Below are 15,669 nucleotides of genomic sequence, written 5' to 3'. Positions count from 1 at the left end.
TATTTGTTGATGATTGAACCCAGATTAATAATCCATCTACTTGATCTAGGAAGCCATGAAAACAGTGAAAGAGCAATTTAGCTACCAGTCTGCTAAGCATTTTGAGTCAGCAGATCTAAAAATATAAACTAATTATCTTAACTTCATAACAACTAGTCTTATTTCTACTAGACAGAAAAGCAGAACTATGAAAAAAGCTACTTGTGTATGAACAGATACAATGAAGACTCTTATCTGGCAAGGAATTAAAAATAATGTGAAAGATCTACAATCAAATTTTAACTTTTTATTTTGAAATAATTATAGTCACAGGAAGTTACAAAGATTGTACAGAGAAGTCCTTCAGACCCTTCACAAAGTTTCTTCAATGGTTACACCTTATGTAATTATAATCCAATGTCAAAACCAGGAATCTGACACTGGAACAATGTGTGTATATACATTATGTGTATGTCATTTCATCACATGGGTAGATTCATGTAACCACTGCCCCCAATCAAGATATAGCACTATTCCATCACCACAAAGATCTCTCTCATATTACCTCTGATTGTCACACCCTCCTCCACACCTTGCCATCCCGTAATCTCTTGCAACCACTAACCTGTTTTTCATCCGTGGAACTGTAATTTAGAGAATGTTACTGCTATGGACTGAATGTCTATGTCCCTCTAAAATTCCTATGTCGAAAGCCTAATCCCAAATGTGACGGTATCTAGTGGTAGGACTTTGGGAGGTAATTAAGGTTGGATTAGGTCATGAGAGTGGAGCATTAATCCCTCATTATGGGATTAACATCCTCATAAGAAGAGGAAGAGACACAGATCATTCTCTGTCAGCCATGTGAGGATATAGCCAAAGGCGGCTGTCTACAAGCCAAAATGTGGGTCCTCACCAGACACTGGATCTGCTGTACCTTGATCTTGAACTGCCCAGCCTTCAGAGCCTTGAGAAATAATTACTTGTTGTTTAAGCAAACTGACTAAGACAGCTACATGGAATCTTATAGTATGTGATCCTTTAAAGGCTGGCTTTTTGTATTCAGCATAATGCCCTCAAGATCCATCCAAGTTGTTAATATATATCAACAGTGTGTTCCTTTTTTATTGCTAAGTAACATTTCATGGTAACCATTCACCCACTGAAGGGCATTTAAGTAGTTTCTAGTTTTGGGCCATTGCAAATAAAGCTGTGTATCGGTTTCCATGTGCATATAACTTTTCATATCTCTGGGATAAATGTCCAAGAGTGAAATTGCTGAGTTGTACGATAAACATATGTTCAGTTTATTTAAGAAAGTACCAAACAATTTTCTTAGAGTGGTTATAGCATTTTACATTGCCACCAGTAATGTATGAGAGATTCAATTTCTCCACATCTTCACCAGCATTTGGTGCTACCATTACCTTTAATTTTAGCTGTTCCAACAGGTGTGTAGTCATAACTTTTATTATGTATATATATTAAGTTTATGTATATGTAGGTAAGTACAAAAAATAAGTCAGAAATTTCAGTCTACCAGATAACTGTATTGACTAGAAGGGAAAAAGTAATACATGTATTTGGGAAAAAATTCAAACACTAAAGAGAGATATAAAATGAAAAATAAAGTCTCTTAATAACTTATCCACACCTTCAACTAAGTCAGTTCCATGGTGTCCTTCTGCTAAATCAGATTAGTGCTGGAAATTTAGTAAAAATTCTCTTATCTCTTCAAATTATGCTATTTAAAAAATGCTGTGTTAAGGTGAAGGAGGTAGGAGACCTTCCATTTTTTCTGGTTTCCTCTACTTCCTGCTGGGACCATGTTAATGAGTGTGTGCTTGGCACACAGTACATCCAAATAGAATTCTTCAATAGAAGACACCTCAATAGGAGTCAGTTTTATGATCGAAGTTACCATATACGAAGTTAATATTTTTAAACTATTTAATCAATCAGTGTGTCTATTATATGGATGTTGAGACAAATTTGTGGCTCTCTTTGTTTACACTTTTGCCAGATCTCATTCTTTCCTCCTTTCCTTTCTTTTTTATCACCAAGGAATATCATAACTGGCAGCAGGGAGGGAGAAGGGAGGCTGAGGATCTAAAGAAAGAAAAGATGGGACAGGACAGAGCCCGATCATCTATCCCACATCTCCTTCCTATGAGCCACCCCCTCACCCCAGGAGCAAAAGACCCTGGCCAGTAGACTCTTGCAGAGAATTCCCTGAACCTTATATATACCGAAACAACAAAGGCACAGTTAGGGTTAAGGCCAACCAGGAAGGCTTAGCTCCTGCAATTGTGAATGAGCTCTGCTCATTCACAATGGGCTGCCCTTCCTTGAGCAGCTTTTCCATTAAGGTTTATAGCTTCTTAAAAAGTAATTGCTCCCATTAGGGGCACCTGGGTGGATTGGCTGGTTAAGTGTCCAACTCTTGATCTCAGCTCAGGTCTCGATCTCAGGGCTGTGAGTTCAAGCTCCACATTGGGCTCCACGTTGGGCATGGAGCCTACTTTAAAAAAAAAAAAGTAACTACTCACATTATTCCACTGTTTGCTTGTCTGCATTATTTTACATCATTTCTGAACATATGGGACTTTTACTACGAGCTCACAATGCAACAGGCCTAAGGGGTACCTGAGAAGTGCCTGCTGAATGAATAAACAAGTGAATACAAGTCACAGCCTGTTTCTATGAGTATACAATGTACTTAGGGAAATAATATATGGATATACATTTTTTTTTCCATCATTCAAGCCTATAGGATGCAGATTTCTATTTCAGTGCCAGGTGCTAAGTGAAGAGGGCTGTCTGTGTGTGTCCTAGTACCTGAGTAAAGGTCAGTAACCACATGGCCACTGCAAAGTTAGGTGGCACTATTCACCCAAAGGGACTGCAAAGGGGAGTCGGTTGGTCAATCACTTCTTATCCAGGTACCAGAGAAGAGAGCTAAAAGAAATGTGTGGTTGTTTTTCCAAGAGGACATGGGGGGTCATTTCAGGCCAAATAAACACCACTGCTGAAGTTTTTATCCAGGCATTTTGCTACTTTCAAACCATTTTTGACACTTAATAATGTCACTCTAAGAAATGTAAACAATCCTTTTAGACTGTGATTGCAGCCATGAAAAAAGTATTTATCTGAACACCTCTGATGGAAATTACCACTGCCACTACAGTGGCATCAAATTAGTCCTTGAAGTAGGGTAGGAGGCTGTTTTTAAAAAATACTCCCAAAAGCCAGTTTTGTCTGAATAGCGGGCCTGTTAGGTGGCTTTTGCTGAAGAACTAGGGTTTCCTGAGGCCCATGACTCCTTAAGGGTTCTTCCCAGGAGGTTCTATAATCTGATCACCATGGTTGATTCGGGTCCTTGAGAGACCCCACAGGACACGTCTGAATCCCAAACATCCTTTAAATCCATCCACAGATGACAGACTTCTATTTCATAAACTCAACATTTTTTGATCATCTACTGTGTGCCAAACTCCACCACTCGTTGAGGGACCTATTGTGCTGTGTCTTTGTCCATTTGGGCCGCTGTAACAACAAAATACCGCAGACTACAAATGGCAGAAATTTATTTCTTACAGTTAAAGAGGCTCAAAGTTCAAGATCAAGGTGCCAGCATGCTTGGCTTCTGGTAAGAGCCCCCCTCCCCTCTTCCTGGCTCACACCCTCTCATTGTGTCCTCACATGGTAGACAGTGCTGGGAAGCTCTGTGGGACCTCTTTTTTAAGAGCACTAATCCCATTCATGAAGGCTCCACCCTCATGACTGAAGCACCTCCTAAAGACCCCACCTCCCAATATCATCACCTTTGGGGGTTAGGACTTTGGTATATAAATTTTGGGAGGACACAAACATTCAGACCCCAGCAGGCAGGATCTGGAACCTGGTGGACTGCATCTAACAGTCTGTTAGATACTAAACCACACACAGCATATCTGATGCTAAGCTGCCCATTCCAGTGTCCTGTAAAGAATGCTGCAGGGCTTCAGATTCCACCAATCCAGCTAACTCCACGATTTCAGCCAAACCAAATTCCACCCAACATATTACCTAGCCAAAGATAAATAGCCTACTTAGAGATATCATGCAAAAATATTGTAGCTATTTCCAGAAGCTCAAATACTTAAAGCCTGTATATAATCATGAGCATGGCTGCCAAAATTAATAATCAAATTTTTAATAACTGGTATTTTAAAATTAAAATTCTCTCAAATAGCAACAACTGAACTATGTGTATCACTACCAAATAGTTCATCTATGTGGTTTTTAATATCCAAGCTGAACATTTTGACCAACTGCTTCTAAAACACAGGACTCTAATGCAGAAAAAAAGGCAGTGCTATTATATGTTTTACGCCATTCCACAGACAGATGTTCATATGTGGATGGCTAAGCCAAGCACTTGGCAATAACAACTACTAGAATGTAGCTTCTCCAACTTCAATTAAAGGCTTCCATGAATACTTCGGGTATTCAAATTGCTGAGACAGTGTGGTTAAATTAACATATGCAAAATGAGTTATTTTCACTATGATGCCCTACGCTACTCAAATGGAAAATACAATCTGATTTCCCCCCTACTATTAAAAACACAACAGTCATGACATGCAAGTAAAGATAATGGAGCTGGAAAGTTCTTTCTCATTTCCCAGCGACCAGGACAAATGCACTGTGTTTTCTTTCAACAGACAGTGAGGAAAGAGACCAAGGTCGGCTGGCCAGAGAGGGCAGAGTTGCAATTAACATGCCATTTTGCCTTGTCTGTTAAAATTGTTTCCTCATTCTGGATTGCACAAGCAAAAAGAAAGTATTTATTACAACCGAGGCAAGAGAGTGAGAAAGGGGTAAGATGCACATCTTGAACTAACTTCAAAGAAAGGCACGTTTGTTACCTGCCTGTATGAGCGCTGCTTACAGATCATGATGAAAGCAGGGAGTAAGGTCTCTAGCTTTGTCACTGTACGCTGGAAACAACTGAAGAGAATAAGGGGAACACATTACTGCCTAACAGTAAGGAAAGAACAGACTTAAAGAACCCCCCTATACCAGTAACTGCCTTCCCAGGGCCTCTCACTTATCCCAAATACTCAGACCAACCCAGCAGTGACTCAGAGGCTGGGACTCCAGAGGTTATTTGAATCTGATTCTAAAACCTTCTTAAACGAAACTCACCTAAAAGTTAGAGACTCTTTGGTGTTGAAGACAGAAGCACCCCAAACCTTGTGCTATTTTAAGAAGTGTGCTCATATCCCTCATAAGGAAAATGAGGGAAACACAACTCAAACTCAAGTTGATAATTTTCAAGAAGTAAACTGCAGGCACGCTTTCCACCCTAAAATCAACAATTAAAATATAATGTTTCTAGTGAAAGCAGGTGAGGTAAAAATTCCTCATCTGGTGTCTGAAACTGTCCTGGTTTTATTCTTGATGCCCATAGTAGAAGGGTCCCTATTCAGGAGCCATCGGGTGAGAGCTGCTACCCGCTCTCCTCAGTGCCCTGACGGTTCTGTGAAACAAGACAGGTCCCGAAGGTGCTCTGCAGCTCAGGAATACTTTGCCCACAACAGGCACAAATTATTGCAAATTATAGTTCAGTTTCTCAATCTTAACAAATTTACCAAGTATTGACAACCTACTTAGCGGCCTACTTCTCAGGAAGTACAGCTTTCTGGACAATCTCTAGAAATTTTCCATCATTACTCAACCAACGAATACCTACCCACAGACTTCAGCGTATAGAAGACACAGAGCCTAGGGAAGGTGCAGGAATGAGACTGAAATAAAGCTCCTTAGAGTATCTCCCCCTCCTCCATGACACTCTGACACTGACAGGTCTACTTTATTAAGAGACATTCCGAACCACGTGTGGAGAGAAACCAACAGAGTTCAAGACTTAGGGCACCTTTCTCTCCCTGGCAGAAGCACAAGAGCACTGACTTGCTGCCTGCAACTAGCCACCACCCTGTCTCTGCAATAATGATGACATTCTCATCCCACAAGGCAACCCACTACAGAAGGAAAGAGACAAAATTAGATCGGGAAAGTAGCAGAATGTGTGGCAACAAGGCAAAATCAGTAATAACAGAAAACTAACAAAGGACATGAACAATGGAGCAGCCTCAGTTTCTGGAAGCCCTATGTATATGGGAGTGTGAGCACTCTGAGACAGGATCACTGGGCTGCACTGTGTTGTTTGGCAAGTTGAATTTCTCCACCCCCATCAACCCCAAAGCAACACAGCTTGTTACAGAGCATTTATAAAAGGCAGAGAAGACTCACTCATATTCTTGCCATCCAGAGATAAGCACTGCAACATGTTGATCTCTATTCCTTGTAAAATACATATACAAATGTATATAAAAATGTAAATAAAGGCAGGATTGTTGCAAGGTGATTGTTCAGAATTATCTTTATTCCTAGTACTGGACATAAAAGGACACAAAGTTCTTTGGATGAATACCACTGCCCCCCTTTCCCTGAACTCTCTGCCTATCTGAAGCTTGCCCAATCCTCAAATTTCTTTTTTTTTTTTTTAAAGGTTTTATTTATTTATTTGACAGAGAGAGACACAGCAATAGAGGGAACACAAGCAGGCGGAGTGGGAGAGGGAGAAGCGGGCTTCCCGCCGAGCAGGGAGCCCAATGCGGGGCTGGATCCCAGGACCCTGAGCTCATGACCTGAGCCGAAGGCAGACGCTTAACGACTGAGCCACCCAGGTGCCCCCAATCCTCAAATTTCTATTCAAGGTCTTCTCTAAGAAGCCCCCTCTGAGCATTCCAGCTTGTACTAATCTGTTTAGCATCTACAGGGCTCACTGGGTATCCTGTTCAGTGAGTGAGTAAGATTTTAGTCGATTCCACATCGTGTTCTGTATTGCAGAGGTGCTCTTCTCAAGAACACCACGAGCCCTTTGGTGTGAAAACTTCTAGAGAGTCTTTGCATCAAACACCCTTTTAGTAGGCAACTAATCAAACTGGCCCTTTTGTGAAAAGTTGCTGCACAACAGAGTTGGGGAGGTGCTGGTAAGCTGCCACCCTCCCCAGAAATTCCAGACAACTTAGAGTAGCTTTAGTATGTACTTTACCAGGATGTTCTGGTATCAGTAAAGAGAACTCTCTTAACTATCATCACTGCAGTCTGAAATCTATAACCTTTTTTTTTTTTTTTTAAAGATTTTATTTATTTGACAGAGAGAGACACAGCGAGAGAGGGAACACAAGCAGGGGGAGTGGAGGAGGGAGAAGCAGGCTTCCCGCTGAGCAGGGAGCCCGATGCGGGGCTCGATCCTAGGACCCTGGGATCATGACCTGAGCTGAAGGCAGACGCTTAACGACTGAGCCACCCAGGCGCCCCTCTATAAGCTTTCTAACATACTTTCTCTCACTAGATCCCCATGGTTGCTCAAATAAGGGGAGTGTTTGGTCAACTGAAAAAACATTCTTAGAATTCTCTTTCATAGGCTGGGCAATTTTTCTCTGATTTTTCAAACATCTCCACCGGAAAATGTCTCTGTAGCAGATCCTCCATTATCCAAATCATTTCTCCCTGTAATTCATACCGTGACCCACTAACACATATTCTCACCCCTAAACATCTTTTTAAAAAGATATCTTGTGTCCTAATCAAAATAGATGAATTTGAGAAAGTCCTGTATTTCAAATATAGAACAGTATTTTTAGCTAAGAGTGTTGGCCCCGTTTACCAGGGAAATCCTTCAGTGAATCCACAGGCTCCTTATATGGCTGGGATGGCCATCAGCACCAAACTTTCTGGCTCTAAATGACATTCTTATTTTAAATCTGACTCAGCCGGGGATATCTCACTGAACACTGACATTCAGCTAAATTGGGAGAGGAAGTCAATGGGAGTTTTTGTCAATAAGATTAACATGAGGTCTACTTTCCTCAATGATAAGGTAAAAGAAAACCATGAGAGTTTCAGTATGGAGGGGGAGAAAAAACCCCGTTGTATTCAAGTGAAAACAACCCTTTTAAATTTCAATCTATGTATCTTTCCTCTTCAGTTTTATTTTTAACACAAAACATATTTTTCATGTATATTTTATTGCATTAAACATTTGAAAATACTGGATAGGATTAAGCAGAAGAACTGAAAAAAAAATTTTTGCGAACTTTAAAAAGGCTTCTTCTCTTTCACTAACTTCAAGTTTTGTAAAGTGCATATAGAAAGACAAGGAACTGTTTTAACTACCAGGACTGAGAGTTACTATTAATGTGATCAAAAGATGTGGAAATGATTTAAGGTCACAGGAGGCCTGAGCACCTACTGATGTCAGTATAAGGCTATCTACACATAGCTAGAACTTCAGTTTCTCCCAGATATCTTTTGCATATTCCTCCTCTTCTTCTGGATCCTGTCTTCAGCTCTTTTCTCTCCCCATATAGCTCACTATCCTCTGTCACAGAATGAAGTCTGGGTTTTTGAAAGTAGCTTACAGGGTTAGGTAGGAAGCTCTTTGTTCAGATCCTTTAGCTCTTTTCAAAGAGACAAAGTCTATGAATCCAGCAATAATATATAAGAAGATGATCATGATGACCACAAATAGACCCCTCATTTCCTGATGGAAGATTACTAGAATATTTTTGGCATGCTGGGCAAGTGGTCTTTTCCCTCTACCTGCTGGTCCAGGGGCCTTTCAGCAGAGGGCACTGGAGAGACCGAGCGGAGGAAAGGGTTTTGCACGCTGGTCCTTGCATGCTCTCTTGGCAAGCTCCTGGGGGGCAGAGCTTTCTCGGGTCTAGCCTCCAGCAGCACACACAGCTTCTTCAGCGTCCAGCTCATGTGGGCATGGCAGCCAAAAGCAGCCAGTTGGCAAGCAGCTTGCCTGGTGGTTCTGCAGCAGGGGGCCTCTGGCTCCTGCAGTGAGTGGCAGCCCACAGCACGCTGACTGCGCTGCCTGGCCTCTCCAACCACCACACTGCCCACCTCCCCCACTCTCAGCAGTTCTGGAATGGAGCACCCTGTGGCCCCCTGTAGGGAGGCTCTCCTACAAGTGCAGATTTCTAGCATGTTTCACTGGTGCAGCACCAGAGCAACCTCTCTGCTGTTCCCAAGAGCAGTGAGTCCTGGGAGGGGAGGAGGGCTCCTCCTTGCTAGCTCTTTTCAGCCCTGGAGTGGTAGCTGCTACATATAGCTGCTATTCCTATACTGTTAGCCTTCTCTCCACTTCGTACTAGCCAATCCCTTACTACTGCAAACCCCTGCTGGAGTTAATAACTTTTTTAATCTTTTTATTAAACGTTCCTCCTTCAAATTTCTGTGTGGTTTTTCTCTCCTGATTGGATCCTGATTGAACCTCAGCCAATACGAGAGGCCAAAGTCAGGACTCTTAACTGACTGTTCTTAGACTGCATCTGGTCCTTTATCTAATATGAGGTATCTGTCTCACTTAAAACAACCGAATCTGCATTTGAAACTAGAAAGGGACGGGAGGGGCGCCTGGGTGGCTCAGTTGGTTAAGCGACTGCCTTCGGCTCAGGTCATGATCCTGGAGTCCGGGGATCGAGTCCCGCATCGGGCTCCCTGCTCAGCAGGGAGTCTGCTTCTCCCTCTGACCCTCCTCCCTCTCATGCTCTCTGTCTCTCATTCTCTCTCTCGCAAATAAATAAAATCTTAAAAAAAAAAAAATTGCTAGAAAGGGACGGGAGGAGGAGGGCACAGGAAACATGAGAAACGGAGGCTGAAGATTTAAGTGGCAGAGAATTGACAATTGATTCTATAATGAACAAAGTGAGAGCTATTAAAAATAAATTTAAAAATGAAGTCCTTACTGATGAGCTAAGCTTGAATTACAGTCAAGCAATTGAAGCCCTTCCTCCAGATAAATATGGCCAAAATGAGAGTTTTGCTCAAATTCAAGTGAGATTTGCTGAATTAAAAGCTATTCAGGAGCTGGATGATGCCCATGACTGCTTTCAGATGGCCAGAGCAAACTGCAAGAAATTTGTTTTTGTGCATATACCTTTTGTACAATTTGAACTATCGCAAGGTAATTTCAAAAAAAGTAAACAACTTCTTCATAAAACTGCAGAATGTGGAGCAGTACCACTGGAAATGCCGGAAATTGCCATTCGGAATTTAAACCTTCAAAAGAAGCAGCTTTCAGAGGAGGAAAAGAAGAGTTTATTAGCATCTACAGTATTGACTGCTCAAGAATCATTCCCCAGTTCACTTGGACATTTATAGAATAGGAACATCAGTTGTGATTCCAGAGGACAGACTAGGAAAGCCAGGTTTTTGTATGGAGAGAACATGCCCCCTCAAGATGCAGAGATAGGTCATCGAAATCCCTTGAAACAAACAAAGCTAAATGGTCGTGCCCATTTGGAAGAGTCCCAGTTAACCTTCTAAGTAGCCCGGATTATGGGAAGACAGATGGTTCAGTTGTACCAAGTCTTACAAGAAGACAGATGTCTGGATCAGAACGCCGAGATATGATTGTGCCTGGATGTAAATCAAGTGGAAATGATTCCAGTGAATTGAGAAATTTAAAGTCTATTCAAAATATCCATTCCAAGGAACCTCTGATGTCAGATAAGAAGAGTTCTGAACTTATTACTGAAACTGAATCAGGCCTTCTAACAAAATTAGAAGAAACTAAGGAACATCAAGAACCAAAGGTTCCAGAGAGTAACCAGAAACACTGGCAGTCTATGAGAAACCCAGAATGTGTAAACTAGAATACTGCTACATCTTCAAATCAGTGGCAGATTCCAGAGATATCCTGAGAAGTTGATACAGAGCAGAAACAAACCACTTTTGAGCAACCTGCCTTTTCAGTTTCAAAGCAGTCACCACCAATATCAGCACCTAAGTGGACTGATCCAAAATCTATTTGTAAAACACCCAGTAGCAGTGCCTTGGATGATTACATAAGCTGTTTTAGAACTCCAGTTGAAAAGAACGACTTTCCACCTGCTTGTCAGTTGTCTACACCTTATAGCCAACTTGCCTATTTCCAGCAGCAACGGCAGCAAATACCTGCTACCCCACTTCAGACTTTACAGATTTCAGCACCCTCTTCAACAAATGAATGCATTTTGGTTAAAGGAAGAATGTATTCCATACTGAAGCAGATAGGAAGTGGAGACTCAAGTAAGGTATTCCAGGTATTGAATGAAAAGAAACAGATACGTGCCATAAAATATGTGAACTTAGAAGAAGCAGGTAATCAAACAACTAAGAGTTACCGGAATGAAATCGCTTACTTGAATAAACTACAACAACACAGTGATAAGATCATCCAACTTTATGATTATGAAATCATGGACCAGTACATTTTACATGGTAATGGAGTGTGGAAATACAGACCTAAATAGTTGGCTTAAAAAGAAAAAATCCATCAATCCATGGGAACACAAAAGGTACTGGAAAAGTATGTTGGAGGCAGTTTACACAATTCATCAACATGGCATCGTTCACAGTGATCTGAAACCTGCTCACTTTCTGATAGTTGATGGAATGCTAAAGCTAATTGACTTTGGGATTGCAAACCAAATGCAACCAGATACAACAAGTATTGTTAAAGACTCTCAGGTTGGTAAGGTTAATTATATGCCACCAGAAGCAATCAAAGATATGTCTTCCTAGGGGTGCCTGGGTGGCTCAGTTGGTTAAGCGACTGCCTTCAGCTCAGGTCGTGATCCCAGGGTCCTGGGATGGAGCCCCACGTCAGGCTCCTTGCTCAGCGGAGAGCCTGCTTCTCCCTCTCCTTCTGCCCGTTGCTCCCCACTGCTTGTGCTTGCTCTCTCTTTCTCTGTCAAATAAATAAATAAAATCTTAAAAAAAAAAATATATATATATATATATATGTCTATCTCAAGAGAGAACGGGAAATCCAAGTAAAAGATAAGTCCCAAAGTGATGTTTGGTCCTTAGGCTGCATTTTGTACTATATGACTTATGGGAAGACACCATTTCAGCATATAATTAATCAGATTTCTAAATTACCTGCCATAATTAACCCTAATCATGAAATCAAATTTCCTGATATTCCAGAGAAAGATCTTCAAGACGTGTTAAAGTGTTGTTTAATAAGGGACCGTAAACAGAGGATATCCATTCCTGAGCTTCTGGCACATCCATATGTTCAAATTCAAACTCATCCAGGTAACCAGATGGCCAAGGGCACCACTGAAGAAATGAAATATGTTCTGGGTCAACTCGTTGGTTTGAATTCTCCATTTTGAAAGCTGCTAAAACTTTATATGACCACTATAGTAGTGGTGAAAGTCATGATTCCTCTTCATCCAAGACTTTTGAAAAAAAAATGGGAGAAAATATGATTTGCAGCTATTCATAAATTGTCAGATATAACTTGTAAAATATATGGGACTGTTATACTCTTGATTCTCTGTGGAAATCTGCTCTTAAAGACAACTTCACCCTGAAATGTCAATGGCAGAAAAATTCAGTGGATTATCCTCAAAAGAAAACTGTAAAAATAATAACTGCTAATGATACTGTATATATTAAATTGTAGAATTGTTTTTTCTCTTTTATGCTTTCCTGTAAATCTCCTCTATTTGTTACCATTTCACACTTAGAATAGTGGGTGAACAACTGAAATATATTCTGAAGAACTATGTAAATAAAGCTTTGTAGCATAAAATGAAAAAAGAAAAAATAGAAAGGGATGGGAGGAGTGAATTATAACATAAAAAAAGTCCAGCATAGTAAAATGGCCAGTTAGAAGGGAGTTCAAGCCAGTTGACCTCACTCTGTTTCTCCAAGAATAGACTTATCATTCAACTCGGGGCAAGAGGATAAGGCAGCCCCCACTCTCCCTCACCTCCCCAGTACAGAGCAGGCATCCCTTCCAATGAGCACTCTCTGGTACAAGGGGCATGTCTGAGGACCAGTCAATTTGGGTTCTTCTAATATTTTCACACTAGGTATTAACCCAGGAAAGAGGCAAACAAGGGGACATACCTCCGTTTCAGTCCTCAAGAAACAAAAGAAGAGAATAAAGGAACCTATGATAACCTTCAGTAAGCTCTCACTCATCTTCAAGACTGTAAGGAGGCTAATGATAAGAACTGCAAGCTTCCTGAGCATGTACTATGTACCCGCTCACGTGGCTGTGGGGTATTCTGTGCTATTTGCTGTGAGTGTTATACAGGTCTCCTTGGTCACCGCTATTCCTGTTTTCCTCACTGTCATGAGAGTCTTGCTGTGTAATACCTAAGCAGCAGCCTGCTTCCTAAACAGTCCCTCAATTTCAGAATACTTGTGGTGAAAAGGACCATGTGCACCGCTTAACACTGACTTGTGTGCAGCTCTGCAGGGGTGGTCACACAAAGAGCCCATCTGTGGCTACAGCCAGCACAGTTCCAGGAGGGCCTGCAAGCCAGCCCTGTGAGGTCTCCAAGGCCTGTCCCACGTTTCTGAGCTTCCACATTTTCTGAGGGGATCGGGCAAAATCTAAAATGTAATACAATAATATTCAAAACAACTTCTGTCATAAAATGCGCTTTTAAGAGATGATACATTACCTTATTATTATCTCTTCTATCTCATCATCTACCTTGCTTTCACTCCCCATATATACGAAAGCTGAACTGAATGGTGGGCACAAACAATGAACGGGAGTCACTGAACTGTGGGTGCTGTGTGAAACATGGCAGCAGCCGCGACAGAGAGCGGAGCAGCCCTGAGGTCCTTCTTTCCCTTCCCTTTACAGACATCCTGGTAGCAGCTGTCTGCAACCCTCAACGGGCTAGTGTTGGACCAACTTCACAAGAGCTGTCTTTGTTCAGCCTGCTTCCCCCTCTCCCCATTCTTGCAGGACTCCCTGAGGACGCTGCTCCCTCCTCCTCTATCTGCCACAAAGAGGCTAGAGACATCATCCAGTTCCCAACCCAACCACAAACCTTCCAGAAATACTATTTGTAAAGAACAATGTATAAGAGAAAAATCAAGAAAAAGGCTTGGGAGAGAAACAATACCATCGAGCTCACAAAGACTATTTCAGTTGCTTTTATAATTGGGGTTTACACATGTGCATGTGCACCCATGCGTGTGTGTTGTCTTTTAATATTTAATTACTTAAATCATGTTAAATAAAACTTAAACCTTCCTGACCGCAGGACATGGAGACTCTTGCTCTAACCCTTTTACAAACAGAACTGACGCCAAGGGTTTCAGTTTAGGACAGCAAACGTGTACTTGGATGACTGTGTCTACCCAAACCTTTAACTGAGCATAGCAACACGTAAAACAGAACAATGTCTTTTCATGGCATAAATAAGCAAGCAAAATGTCATCAAAACTAACTTGGTACCAGGTCAAATTCTAAGCTGGGACAATAGAGCAAAATAATTAAGTTCTCAAACAGCCTGGAATCTAAGTAGGAAAGCAAATGAAATGATGAAATGCTGAGAATGGTTCACATAAACTAATAAAACCATATAGTCTGAATATAAGTAAATGAGCTGTCTAGTCCTCAAATGATCATATCTGTGATAGCTGCATCAAAAGTCAATGATCTGCCTCTATTAAAAGGGGTAGTAATTTCTACTCTTCCACAGATAGCCATATTCCAAACTAGTAGAGACAAATGACCACATGATTATTTCAAGAAACAGTTTTATCCTTTCAGATAAAACTGCTCTGAAGTAAAGGAAATAATTCTGTGTTAAAAGGGTAAATGAGAAACAAACACCAAATCAATCACTAAAAGTTAAGATGCTGGCAAAAGTGAAGGGACAGAAGAACAGTTAACATTTTAAAAGGGCAAAACCCAAATTCTACACTGCTGTCATGATAAACATTCAAGTCATAAGGGATGCATGAATGCTTTCAGGGACAGAGGGGGAAGGGATGAGGGGGAAAATCATGTGGTACAGTTTATGACCCTGAGCACAAATATAATCAGTGCTCAATATCATAATGGCTCATAAAGTAATGTCAGTGTTTTCTCATCCAGAAATCAATTTGTTTACTTGCTATGCAGGTGCAGATTGCCTCTAGGCAAACTGCTTAAACACATATGAACAAGCCAGTTTACCTTCCCTTTTATTTCATGTTTCCATGTAAATGGAGACAGGCTGAGTCATTATTACAGAGCCCAGAGGCCATAACCCAAGGGGCTCACTTTTAGCTCTGTAGAAGCAGTTTCAGACAGTCAGACCGTGATTCACATTTTGGTTCTTTAGTAACATTTGCATTCCCTCTTATATTTTCAAGACTGAAGAGGCAGATAAAGAAGCCAGAGGCTTTTCTACAGCTCATTTACCATTCATTCGACCCTAAACATCATTTCATGCCATAAGGTCTGGCACTGCCTGGCAAAGAACAAACTGTCCCAAACCATGAGAATTCTGAGTACATGCTCCCTTGGGTATTCTTTCTTGATTTCATTATACTTTCTGAAAAGCTTGCACTTTTTTTTTTTAATATTTATTTATTTATTTGAGAAAGAGAGAGAGAAAGAGAGAGGAGGGGCAGAGGGGGAGGGAGAATCTCAAGCAGACTCCACTCTAAGTACAGAGCCCCAGGCGGGGCTCAATCCCAGGACCCTGAGATCATGACCTGAGGCAAAATCAAGAGTCAGATGCCCAACTGACTGAGCCACCCAGGCGCCCTGAGAATCTTGCACATTTTAAGTGGCTCCAGCACTTAACTTTTAACAAGGTGTCTTTTTTTTTTTTT

The 15,669-nt window shown here is 41.3% G+C and overlaps 1 protein-coding gene and 1 pseudogene across 1 annotated transcript in view; one reads left to right on the top strand and one right to left on the bottom strand.

The window, feature by feature from the left end:
* Window positions 1-15,669, bottom strand: part of LIMS1 (LIM zinc finger domain containing 1) — a 62,160-nt gene that overhangs the window by 31,255 nt on the left and 15,236 nt on the right. The gene's annotated exons all lie outside the window — the stretch shown is intronic.
* LOC110572050 lies at window positions 7,886-12,319 on the top strand (annotated as a pseudogene).

This window comes from Neomonachus schauinslandi, chromosome 10, assembly GCF_002201575.2.
Source record: "Neomonachus schauinslandi chromosome 10, ASM220157v2, whole genome shotgun sequence".
Lineage (NCBI taxonomy): Eukaryota > Metazoa > Chordata > Mammalia > Carnivora > Phocidae > Neomonachus > Neomonachus schauinslandi.
Note: the sequence above shows the minus strand (reverse complement) of the source record. Positions and strands in the feature narration are given on the sequence as shown.